Raw genomic sequence first — 13636 nt, 5'->3', positions numbered from 1 at the left:
TCATGATCTTTGGAAGAGATTTTTTTTTATTTGGTAAAAATAAGAATTTACTTACCGATAATTCTATTTCTCGTAGTCCGTAGTGGATGCTGGGGACTCCGTCAGGACCATGGGGTTTAGCGGCTCCGCAGGAGACAGGGCACAATAATAAAAGCTTTAGGATCAGGTGGTGTGCACTGGCTCCTCCCCCCATGACCCTCCTCCAAGCCTCAGTTAGGATACTGTGCCCGGACGAGCGTGCATAATAAGGAAGGATATTGAATCCCGGGTAAGACTCATACCAGCCACACCAATCACACCGTACAACCTGTGATCTGAACCCAGTTAACAGTATGATAACAACGAAGGAGCCTCTGAAAAGATGGCTCACAACAAGAATAACCCGATTTTTGTAACAATAACTATGTACAAGTATTGCAGACAATCCGCACTTGGGATGGGCGCCCAGCATCCACTACGGACTACGAGAAATAGAATTATCGGTAAGTAAATTCTTATTTTCTCTAACGTCCTAAGTGGATGCTGGGGACTCCGTCAGGACCATGGGGATTATACCAAAGCTCCCAAACGGGCGGGAGAGTGCGGATGACTCTGCAGCACCGAATGAGAGAACTCCAGGTCCTCCTCAGTCAGGGTGTGCCCCTGACCAAGTAGCAGCTCGGCAAAGTTGTAAAGCCGAGACCCCTCGGGCAGCCGCCCAAGATGAGCCCACTTCCTTGTGGAATGGGCTTTTACTGATTTTGGCTGTGGCAAGCCTGCCACAGAATGTGCAAGCTGAATTGTACTACAAATCCAGCGAGCAATCGTCTGCTTAGAAGCAGGAACACCCATCTTGTTGGGTGCATACAGGCTAAACAGCGAGTCAGATTTTCTGACTCCAGTCGTCCTGGAAACATATATTTTCAGGGCCCTGACAACGTCAAGAAACTTGGAGTCCTCCAAGTCCCTAGTAGCCGCAGGTACCACAATAGGTTGGTTCATGTGAAAAACAGAAAACACCTTAAGGAGAAATTGAGGACGAGTCCTCAATTCTGCCCTGTCAGAATGAAAAATTAAGTAAGGGCTTTTATATGATAAAGCCGCCCATTCTGACACACGCCTGGCTGAAGCCAGGGCTAATAGAATCTTCACCTTCCATGTGAAATATTTTAATTCCACAGTGGTGAGTGGATCAAACCAATGTGACTTTAGGAAACTCAAAACAACATTGAGATCCCAAGGTGCCACTGGGGGCACAAAAGGAGGCTGTATATGCAGTACCCCTTTTACAAACGTCTGAACTTCAGGCACTGAAGCCAGTTCTTTCTGGAAGAAATTTGACAGGGTCGAAATTTGAACCTTAATGGACCCTAATTTTAGGCCCATAGACAGTCCTGTTTTCAGGAAATGTAGGAAACGACCCAGTTGGAATTCCTCTGTAGGGACCTTCTTGGTCTCACACCACGCAACATATTTTCGCCAAATGCGGTGAAAATGTTTTGCGGTTACATCCTTCCTGGCTTCGACCAGGGTAGGGATGACTTCATCTGGAATGCCCTTTCAGGATCCGGCGTTCAACTGCCATGCCGTCAAACGCAGCCGCGGTAAGTCTTGGAACAGACAAGGCCCCTGCTGGAGCAGGTCCTTTCTTAAAGGTAGAGGCCACGGTTCTTCCGTGAGCATCTCTTGAAGTTCCGGGTACCAAGTCCTTCTTGACCCATCCGGAACCACGAGTATCGTTCTTACTCATCTCCTTCTTATGATTCTCAGTACTTTTGGTATGAGATGCATAGGAGGGAACACATACCCTGACTGGTACACCCACAGTGTTACCAGAGCGTCCCTTGACCTGGCGCAATATTTGTCTAGTTTTTTGTTCAGGCGGGACGCCATCATGTCCACCTTTGGTTTTTCCCAACGGTTTACAATCATGTGGAAGACTTCCCGCTGAAGTCCCCACTCTCCCGGGTGGAGGTTATGCCTGCTGAGGAAGTTTGCTTCCCAGTTTTCCACTCCCGGAATTAACACTGCTGAGAGTGTTATCACATGATTTTTCGCCCAGCGAAGAATCCTTGCAGTTTCTGCCATTTCCCTCCTGCTTCATGTGCCGCCCTGTCTGTTTACGTGGGCGACTGCCGTGATGTTGTCCCACTGGATCAATACCGGCTGACCTTGAAGCAGAGGTCTTGCTAAGCTTAGAGCCTTGTAAATTGCCCTTAGCTCCAGTATATTTATGTGGAGAGAAGTCTCCAGACTTGATCACACTCCCTGGAAATTTTTTCCTTGTGTGACTGCTCCCCAGCCACTCAGGCTGGCATCCGTGGTCACCAGGACCCAGTCCTGAATGTCGAATCTGCGGCCCTTTCATAGATGAGCACTCTGCAGCCACCGCAGAAGAAAACACCCTTGTCCTTGGAGACAGGGTTATCCGCTGATGCATCTGAAGATGCGATCCGGACCATTTTCCCAGCAGATTCCACTGAAAGGTTCTTGCGTGAAATCTACCGAATGGGATCGCTTTGTAAGAAACCACCATTTTTCACAGGACCTTTGTGCAATGATGCACTGATACTTTTCCTGGTTTTAGGAGGTTCCTGACTAGCTCGGATAACTCCCTGGTCTTCTTCTCCGGGAGAAAACATCCTTTTCTGGACTGTGTCCAGAATCATTCCTAGGAACATTAGACGTGTCGTCGGAAAAAGCTGCGATTTTGGAATATTTAGAATCCACTCGTGCTGTCGTAGAACTACTTGAGATAGTGCAACTCCGACCGCCAACTGTTCTCAGGACCTTGCCCTTATCAGGAAAGCGTCCATATTTCTTTAAGGAAGAATCATCATTTCGGCCATTACCATGGTAAAGACCCGGGGTGCCGTGGACAATCCAAACGGCAGCGTCTGAACTGATAGTGACAGTTCTGTACCACGAACCTGAGATACCCTTGGTGAGAAGGGCAAAATTTGGACATGTAGGTAAGCGTCCCTGATATCCAGTGACACCATATCGTCCTGGTTCGCTATCACTGCTCTGAGTGACTCCATCTTGATTTGAACCCTTGTATGTAATTGTTCAAATCTTTTAGATCTCACCGAGCCGTTTGGCTTCAGTACCACAATATAGTGTGGAATAATACCCCTTCCCTTGTTGTAGGAGGGGTACTTTGATTATCACCTGCTGGGAATACAGCCTGTGAATTTTTTTCCAATACTGCCTCCCTGTCGGAGGGAGACGTTGGTAAAGCAGACTTCAGGAACTTGTGAGGGGAAGACGTCTCGAATTTCCAATGTACACCTGGGATACTACGTGTAGGATCCAGGAGTCCACTTGCGAGTGAGCCCACTGCGTGCTGAAACTCTTGAGATGACCCCCCACCGCACCTGAGTCCGCTTGTATGGCCCCAGCGTCATGCTGCGGACTTGGCAGAAGCTGTGGAGGACTTCTGTTCCTGGGAATGGGCTGCCTGCTGCAGTCTTCTTCCCTTTCCTCTAACCCTGGGCAGATATGACTGGCCTTTTGCCCGCCTGCCTTTATGGGTACGAAAGGACTGAGACTGAAAAGACTGTGTCCTTTTCTGCTGAGATGTGACTTGGGGTAACAAAAGTGGATTTTCCAGCTGTTGCCATGGCCACCAGGTCCGATGGACCGCCCCTTTATACGGCAATACTTTCATGTGCCGTCTGGAATCTGCATCACCTGACCACTGTCGTGTCTATAAACATCGTCTGGCAGATATGGACATCACATCTACTCTTGATGCCAGAATGCAAATATCCCTCTGCGCATCTCGCATATATAGAAATGCATCCTTAAAATGCTCTATAGTCAATAAAATATTGTTCCTGTCAAGGGTATCAATATTTTCAGTCAGGAAATCCGACCAAGCCCCCCCAGCGCTGCACATCCAGGCTGAGGCGATTGCTGGTCGTAGTATAACACCAGTATGTGTGTATATACTTTTTAGGATATTTTTCAGCTTCCTATCAGCTGGCTCTTTGAGGGCGGCCGTATCTGGAGACGGTAACGCCACTTGTTTTTATAAGCGTGTGAGCGCCTTATCCACCCTAAGGTGTGTTTCCCAACTCGCCCTCACTTCTGGCGGGAAAGGGTATACCTCCAATAATTTTCTATCGGAGGAAACCCACGTATCATCACACACTTTAATTTATCTGATTCAGGAAAAACTACAAGTAGATTATTCTCACCCTACATAATACCCTTATTTGTGGTACTTGTAGTATCAGAAATATGTAACACCTCCTTCATTGCCCTTAACATGTAACGTGTGGCCCTAAAGGAAAATACGTTTGTTTCTTCACCGTCGACACTGAAGTCAGTGTCCGTGTCTGTGTCGACCAACTGAGGTAAATGGGCGTTTTTACAAGCCCCTGACGGTGTCTGAGACGCCTGGACAGGTACTAATTTGTTTGCCGGCCGTCTCATGTCGTCAACCGACCTTGCATCGTGTTGACATTATCACGTAATTCCTAAATAAGCCATCCATTCCGGTGTCGACTCCCTAGAGAGTGACATCACCAATACAGGCAATTTGCTCCGCCTCCTCACCAACATCGTCCTCCATGTCGACACACACGTACCGACACACAGCACACACACAGGGAATGCTCTGATAGAGGACAGGACCCCACTAGCCCTTTGGGGAGACAGAGGGAGAGTTTGCCAGCACACACCAAAAACGCTATAATTATACAGGGACAACCCCTTATACAAGTGTTTTCCCTTATAGCATTTTCACATATGTAATCATATCGCCAAATAAGTGCCCCCCCTCTCTGTTTTAACCCTGTTTCTGTAGTGCAGTGCAGGGGAGAGCCTGGGAGCCTTCCTCACAGCAGAGCTGAGCAGGAAAATGGCGCCGTGTGCTGAGGAGAATAGGCCCCGCCCCCTAAAACGGCGGGCTCTTCTCCCGGAGTTTGTGAGATCTGGCAGGGGTTAAATACATCCATATAGCCTCAAGGGCTATATGTGATGTATTTTAGCCATAAAAAAGGTATAATACATTGCTGCCCAGGGCGCCCCCCCCAGCGCCCTGCACCCTCAGTGACCGCTGGTATGAAATGTGCTGACAACAATGGCGCACAGCTGCAGTGCTGTGCGCTAACTTATGAAGACTGAAAGTCTTCTGCCGCCTGTTTCTGGACCTCTGGACCTCTTCAACTTTGGCATCTGCAAGGGGGGTCGGCGGCACGGCTCCGGGACGAACCCCAGGGTGAGACCTGTGTTCCGACTCCCTCTGGAGCTAATGGTGTCCAGTAGCCTAAGAAGCAAATCCATCCTGCACGCAGGTGAGTTTACTTCTCTCCCCTAAGTCCCTCGTAGCAGTGAGCCTGTTGCCAGCAGGACTCACTGAAAATAAAAAACCTAACTTAAACTTTTATTCTAAGCAGCTCAGGAGAGCCACCTAGATTGCACCCTTCTCGGCCGGGCACAAAAATCTAACTGAGGCTTGGAGGAGGGTCATGGGGGGAGGAGCCAGTGCACACCACCTGATCCTAAAGCTTTTATTATTGTGCCCTGTCTCCTGCGGAGCCGCTAAACCCCATGGTCCTGACGGAGTCCCCAGCATCCACTTAGGACGTTAGAGAAACATACCATTACGATGTGCAGTCACATGGGGGGAAGTGTGCGCTGAGCAGCATCACATGAGAGGCACAATATGGCTGACGTCTCTCCGCTATATTACACAGTGGGGCTGAGGGGTGTTTGGGGCTGCAGGAGAGACCCTGTGAGATTACTAGCCCTGGCACCACTATCACTGGGTCTGTGTGGAGCCAGAGGCGGCTAGTAGGGAATCTCCATGGCCACTCCCAGCTCAGTGACATCATTGCGGCGGCGGCACTCTCAGTAGCGCTCAGTGACAGTGTAGTAACCGGTCTCTGATAGGGAGAGCTACTGCTATATTACCATAATATGTGTATGTGGCCACTAATAGCACATACACCCCACAGGCTAATACCGTGTGCACACAGGGGGGCATAGAACAATAACACACAGGAGGGCACAGGACAGTAACACACAGAGCGGCACAGGACAGTTAGACACTGGGGGCACAGGACAGTAAGACATAGGGGGGCACAGGACAGTAACACTCAGGGGGGCACAGGAAAGTAACACACGAGGCACCAGACAGTAACACACGGGGGGACAGGACAGTAACACAGGGGGCATAGGACAGTAAAACACGGGGGAACAGCGGCACATGAGAGTAACACAGGGGGGACAGGACAGTAACACTCAGAGGGGGCACAGGACAGTAACAAACGGGAGCACAGGACAATAACACAAGGGGACACAAGACATAAACACACAGGGGAACAGCGGCACCAAACAGTAACTCACAGAGGGGGGCGCAATGGCACAGGACTGTAGCACACAGGAAGGCACAGTGCCACGGGACAGGAGCACACAGGGGTGCATAGCGGCACAGGACAGTAACAAATGGGGGGACAGTGGCACTGGGCAGGAACACACAGGGGCACAGGACAGTATCACACATGGCGGAACAGGACAGTAACACACGGGGGGCACAGGAAAGAAACACACAGGGGTTGCACAAGACAGTAACACACTGGGGGCACAGGAAAGAAACACACAGGGGGGCACAGGAAAGAAACACACAGGGGGGCACAGGACAGAAACACAGGGGGGCACAGGACAGTAACACACAGGGGGGCACAGGACAGTAACACACAGGGGGGCACAGGACAGTAACACACAGGGGGGCACAGGACAGTAACACACAGGGGGGCACAGGACAGTAACACACAGGGGGGCACAGGACAGTAACACACAGGGGGGCACAGGACAGTAACACACAGGGGGGCACAGGACAGTAACACACAGGGGGGCACAGGACAGTAACACACAGGGGGGCACAGGACAGTAACACACAGGGGGGCACAGGGCAGTAACACACAGGGGGGTACAGGGCAGTAACACACAGGGGGGCACAGGGCAGTAACACTCAGGGGGGCACAGGGCAGTAACTCAGGGGGGCACAGTGCAGTAACACACGGGGGGCACAGAACAGTAACACACAGCGGGTCACAGGACAGTAACACACAGGGGGTCACAGGCCAGAAACACACAGTGGGGCACAGTAACACACAAGGGGCACAGTGGCACAAGACAGTAACACAGGGCGGCACAGCTGCATGGGACAATAATACACAGGGGGCACAGTGGTACAGGACAATAATACACAGGGGACACAGTGGCACTGGGCAGTAGCACACAGGGGGCACAGGACAGTAACACACAGGGCGAAACAGGACAGAAACACACAGGAGGGGGGCACAGAACAGTAACACACAGGGGGGCCACAGGGCAGTAACACACAGGGGGGCACAGGGCAGTAACACTCAGGGGGGCACAGGGCAGTAACACTCAGGGGGGCACAGGGCAGTAACACTCAGGGGGGCACAGGGCAGTAACACTCAGGGGGGCACAGGACAGTAACACACAGGGGGGCACAGGACAGTAACACACAGGGGGGCACAGGACAGTAACACACAGGGGGGCACAGGACAGAAACAGGGGGGCACAGTGGCACAAGACAGTAACACACAGGGGGGCACAGTGGCACAAGACAGTAACACAAGGTGGCGCAGCTGCATGTGACAATAATACACAGGTGGCACAGTGGTACAGGACAGTAACACACAAGGGGGCACAGGACAGTAGCACACAGGGTGAAACAGGACAGAAACACACAGGAGTCCACAGGACAGTTTAACACGGGGGGCGCACAGGACAGTAACACACAGGAGGGGCACAGAACAATACCACACAGGGGGGCATAGGGCGGTATCACTCAGGGGGGCACAGGACAGTAACACACAGGGGGCACAGGACAGTAACACACAGGGGGCACAGGACAGTAACACACAGGGGGCACAAGACAGAAACACACAGGGGGGCACAAAAAAAAACAACACACAGGGGAACAGCGGCACCAGAAAGTAACACACAGAGGTGCACAGCAGCACTGGACAGTAACACAGGGGGCACAGGACAGTATCACTCATGGCGGAACAGGACAGAAACACACGGGGGGGGGGGGGAGGACAGTAACACAGGGGGGCACAGCACAGTAACACGCAAGGGGGCACAGGACAGTAACAGGGGGGCACAGTGAAACAAGACAGTAACACACAGGGTGGCACAGTGGCACAAGACTAACACAGGGCGGCGCAGCTGCATGGGACAATAATACACAGGGGGCACAGTGGTACAGGACAGTAACACACAGGGGGCACAGGTGCAGAGTACAATAATACACAGGGGACACAGTGGCACTGGGCAGTATTACACAGGGGGCACAGGACAGTCACACACAGAGGGGGCACAGGGCAGTAACACTCAGGGGGCACAGGACAGTAACACAGGGGGGACAGGACAGTAACACACTGGGCGAAACAGGACAGAAACACACGGGGGGCACAGGGCAGTAACACTCATGGGGCACAGGACAGTAACACACAGGGGGGGCACAGGGCAAGAACACTCAGGGGGCACAGGACAGTAACACACAGGGGGGCACAGGACAGTAACACACAGGGGGGCACAGGGCAGTAACACACAGGGGGGGCACAGGACAGTAACACACAAGGGTGCACAAGACAAAAACACCAAGGGGAACAGCGGCACCAGACAGTAACACACAGAGGGGGGCACAGTGGCACAGGACAGTAACACATAGGGGGAACAGGACTGTATCACACAGGGAGGCACAGTGCCACAGGACAGGAACACACAGGGGTGCACAGCGGCACAGGAAGGTAACACACATGGGGCACAGCTGCACAGGACAATAATACACGGGGGGACAGTGGCACTGGACAGTAACACAAAAGGGGCACAGGGCAGTAACACACATGTGGGCACAGGAAAATAACACACAGGGGGCGACAGGAGAGTAATACGCACGGGGCAACGGGACAGTAACACACAGGGGAATGGGATAGTAACATGCAGGGGGGGCAGTAAGACACAGAGCACAAGGAGGGCACAAGACAGTAACACAGGGGAGAACAGGGCAGTATCAAACTGGTGGGCACAGGACAGTAACACACAGGGGCTCAGGACAGTAACAAACATGGGCACAGGTCAGTAACACTCGGGTGGGGGGGGCAGGACAGTAACACACAGGGGCGATGGACAGTAACAGACTCAGGGGCACAAGGCAGTAACACATGGGGGGGCACAGGGTAGTAACACACTGGGGGGCACAGGACAGTACCACAGTGGGGCACAGGACAGTAACACACATGGGGGCACAGGACAGTAACACACAGGGGGGCACAGGGGCAATGAGCACATGACACAGACAGAACAGGGGTGTCACTACCTGTCAGGGGACATAACCAGCTGTACACAATGTAGCTGGCTGCACAGTGCCACCATAGGCCTCCCAGCATACACACACTATGGGGACACTCACTACCATGGTAACAGGAAGTCTGGTCACTAAGGGGTTACCATGCAGAGCAGTCACCGCGGGGGAAGGGGATCCTGCACTCATATACCGCCCCCTATATCACTAATCATCCCCCACACACACAGCTGGGAACCCCAGGCCGGAGCCCTCTGCAGCGGTACACCTCCGGAGCCCGGGACACGCCACTTCCGCTCTGTGCGTTCCACACTACTTCCGCGTACCCGCTCACTTCCGGTACGTGCGGTCCACCACTCATTCATCCTGTGCGTTCCACTACACTTCGGCGTATCACCTTCCACCAGGCCTAATCCCCGCTTCCTGTGCTCCATAACAACATCCGGGTCTCTAGGTGGGAAGGAGCAGAGTGGAGACATCAGGTAATGGTGCTATATATTATTATAATTATTATTATTATACAAGAGGAGCACCCTGTGGTGTCCTGTTATTTTTACTATACAGGAGGAGGAGCCTGTGGTGTCCTGTTATTAATTTTTATACAGGGGGAGCAGCCTGTGATGTCCTGTTTTTATTGTTATTGTACAGGGGGAACAGCCTGTAGTGTCCTGTTGTTGTTGTTGTTGTTGTTGTTATTATTATAATGCAGGGGGAGCAGCCTGTGGTGTCCTGTTATTACTATTATACAGGAGGAGCAGCCTGTGGTGTTCTATTATTAATTATTTTACAGGATGAGCAGCCTCTGGTGTCCTGTTATTAGTTTTATACAGGTGGAGCAGCCTGTGATGTCCTATTATTATTATTATTATTATTATTATTATTATTATTATACTGGAGGAGCAGCCTGTGGTGTCCTATTATTACTATTATACAGGAGGAGCAGCCTGTAGTGTCCTGTTATTATTATGCAGGGGTAGCAGACTGTGGTGTCATGTTGTTATTATTATTATACAGTAGGAGCAGCCTGTGGTGTCCTGTTATTATTACTATACAGGGGGAGCACCCTGTGGTGTCCTGTTACGATTGTTATTATGCAGGGGGAGCAGCCTGTGGTGTCCTGTTATTGTTGTTATTATTAGTAGTATACAGGGGGAGCAGCCTGTGGTGTCCTGTTATTATATACAGGAGGAGCAGCCTGTGGTGTCCTGTTGTTATTATTATTATTATTATACAGGGGGAGCAGCCTGTGGTGTCCTGTTATTATTATTATTATTATTATTATTAATAATATACAGGAGGAGCAGCCTGTGGTATACTGTTGTTGTTGTTGTTTATATTCTACAGGAGGAGCAGCCTGTGGTGTTCTATTGTTGTTGTTGTTGTTATTATTATACTACGGGAGTAGCAGAATGTGGTGTCCTATTATTATTATTATTATTATTATTATTATTATTATTATACAGGAGGAGCCGCCTATTATACAATACAAAAGAAAATTAAAGCGCTTATTGGTCATATATGAGAGAAGAAGGTCACATGAAAAAACACATATTTATTGGAATGATAAAAGAGAATCTTTTAAAATTGTTAAAGAAAACACAGTATAAAAAATATAATTGGAGAACACAATTGGGTGTCAGATCTCAAAGCAGCTGTGCCCCTCTCAGTCCCGATGAGAAATTAATGAAAGAAGTTCAAACCTGTTCCAAAAAACAGTCCCCTATTGATAGGCTCTAGGTATCCCGTTAGTGTTCCATCGTGTGTAATATTTACCACCAGCAGTTGTTCAAGGTGTTTAAGCGGTTGGCATCCGCAGAAGCTTGTCCCTTGTTTGGCTGTGTAAAGGTTTCACAGTGGAAAAGGATGTTCTTCTAACGGGGTCCACAAGTTGAGACAATGGTGGGGACCTGGTCCAGGTAGAGATTCCTCAGGAAATAAAATTGTAGACAGTGGGCACGCACAGCACCAATCACCAACGCGTTTCGTTGCGTTCACGCAACTTTTTCAAGGTATTGAAAGTGCTGCTATCCAGGGTTTTTATACCCTTTTCAATATGGTTGCTCATTTGCATATGTGGTTGACAGTGACCAAATACTCTCATTATATGACCAAATAATGACAGACAGAAAATTTAAAATGTTGGATAATCAACAAATAGTTATTCATATATATAATATACTTTATTCTTTATAACTTTGACATGTTCGATTTCTATAAGGAACAGATCACATGACTCGCATAGTGTAATGTAGGGAGCAGGGTAGTATAAAACCCGGAGTGGGATATAAAGAGGCTCCTATTAGCCCTGTGTTAGTATGACTCGGGGTCTTATCCATGTATTGCATACATTCAGCCGGCCTAAATATAAACAGGTGGATATTTTGCTCTTAATGAGAAACCTGCACCTATCGTACAGGCTGCGCATCATTAGTCCGCGACAGGGAGTCCGGGCGACGGCACGTGAGCGTCCACACAGGGCGCATCACTAGCTGCCGCGTCCGGCTTGAGTGTCGCGCCCGAATGACGCGCTCGTCGGATCCAACCTGCGTCAGTAGCTATGCGCGGCAGAGATTTGTCTATCATCCAGCCGCGACCACAGTAACATGTAGGCGTGAAGGTTACCGTGGCAACGGACACCGCAGTGCGCGTCACCTAGGTAACACACACCACACTGCTCATCGCCATGGCAACCAAGGGTCCGTATCGAGGGGACAATTACATGGTTGATAGTTGTACGAAAGCTAAGTGCAGTAGTCACGATAAGTGCATCAAATAGGACAAAAGGAAGAGAAAAGGTGAACAACGAAATTCAATAAATGATAGTGTCTATAAGGAACAATAGTTGGTAGTGCTAATAATGATGTACATTAAAGAATGACAAGTTTGTCCATATAACATAATAAATGGAAAATAGTATATGTACATACATATAGTAGTACATGAAAAGAATATATATAATAGATTAAAATGAAAAAAACTAATAAAAGCCTATTATATCCTGTTGTTATTATTATTATTATTATTATTATTATTATACAGGAGGAGCAGCCTCTGGTGTCCGATTGTTCTTATTATTATTATTATTATTATTATTATACAGGAGGAGCAGCCTGTGGTGACTGTTATTATTAATATTATTATACAGGGGGAGCAGCCTGTGATGTCCTGTTGTTATTGTTTTTATATTATTGTTATACAGGAGGAGCAGCCTGTGGTATCCTGTTCTTGTTGTTATTATTATTATAAAGGTGGAGCATCCTGTGGTGTTCTATTATTATTATTATTATTATTATACAGGAGGAGCAGCCTATTATATCCTGTTATTATTATTATTATTATTATACAGGAGGAGCTGCCTCTGGTGTCCGATTGTTCTTATTATTATTATACAGGAGGAGCAGCCTATTATATCCTGTTATTATTATTATTATTATTATTATACAGGAGGAGCCGCCTCTGGTGTCCGATTGTTCTTATTATTATTATACAGGGGGAGCAGCCTGTGATGTCCTGTTGTTATTGTTTTTATATTATTGTTATACAGGAGGAGCAGCCTGTGGTATACTGTTCTTGTTGTTATTATTATTATAAAGGTGGAGCATCCTGTGGTGTTCTATTATTATTATTATTATTATTATTATTATTATACAGGAGGAGCAGCCTGTGGTATACTGTTCTTGTTGTTGTTATACAGGTGGAGCAGCCTGTGGTGTTGCTATTGTTGTTGTTGTTGTTATTATTATTATTATACAGGAGGAGCGGCCTGTGGTGTCCTTTTTTATTATTCTTATTATAAAGATGGTGTTATATTATTATTATTTTACAGGGAGTGGGGCTTTTGGTGTTCTGTTATTCTTTTACAGGGGGATCAGCCTGTTGTGTGTCACAAACACTGACAAGGGCTCTATGTCTGAGGGTAAAAAGGAGACTCGCTAGTCATTCAGTGTTACATACATGACATTACATTGTACTCTGTGATGTATATTATATTTATTCAGAGGCACTCCAGCTGTTAGGAACCAGAGTCTCTATTACACGTCACACGTTCTGTTTTATCACTGATTCATGTGTTACCAAAGGAAGTAAGAAAAGAAGGCTCTCGTGTGGGCGCACTCTTGAAAGTTGAAATAAAGTTCAAATAGTTTTAGATATACATAATGGTTAATAAAATATAGCTTTTAATGGAAATACATTATAAGCAATAATATCTCATGATTACCCATTGTGCAACATAGGATCCAAAAAATGAATGGGAATTAAAATGCTTATTAAATTGAAAAATATTTTTTTCTCTGGAAGGAATTG

At 48.2% G+C, this 13636-nt stretch overlaps 1 protein-coding gene across 1 annotated transcript in view; it reads left to right on the top strand.

The window, feature by feature from the left end:
- The first annotated feature begins 9709 nt into the window (after positions 1-9709).
- LOC135056516 (oocyte zinc finger protein XlCOF7.1-like) overlaps positions 9710-13636 on the top strand; it is a 124245-nt gene continuing 120318 nt past the window's right edge. Inside the window, exon 1 of the mRNA XM_063961818.1 lies at positions 9710-9813. The gene's annotated coding sequence lies outside the window, so the exon portion shown is untranslated. The remainder of the gene's footprint in view (positions 9814-13636) is intronic.

Source organism: Pseudophryne corroboree, chromosome 3 (assembly GCF_028390025.1).
Source record: "Pseudophryne corroboree isolate aPseCor3 chromosome 3, aPseCor3.hap2, whole genome shotgun sequence".
Classification (NCBI taxonomy): Eukaryota; Metazoa; Chordata; class Amphibia; order Anura; family Myobatrachidae; genus Pseudophryne; species Pseudophryne corroboree.
The sequence above is the reverse complement of the archived record's forward strand: the minus strand, read 5'-3'. Positions and strand labels throughout refer to the sequence as shown.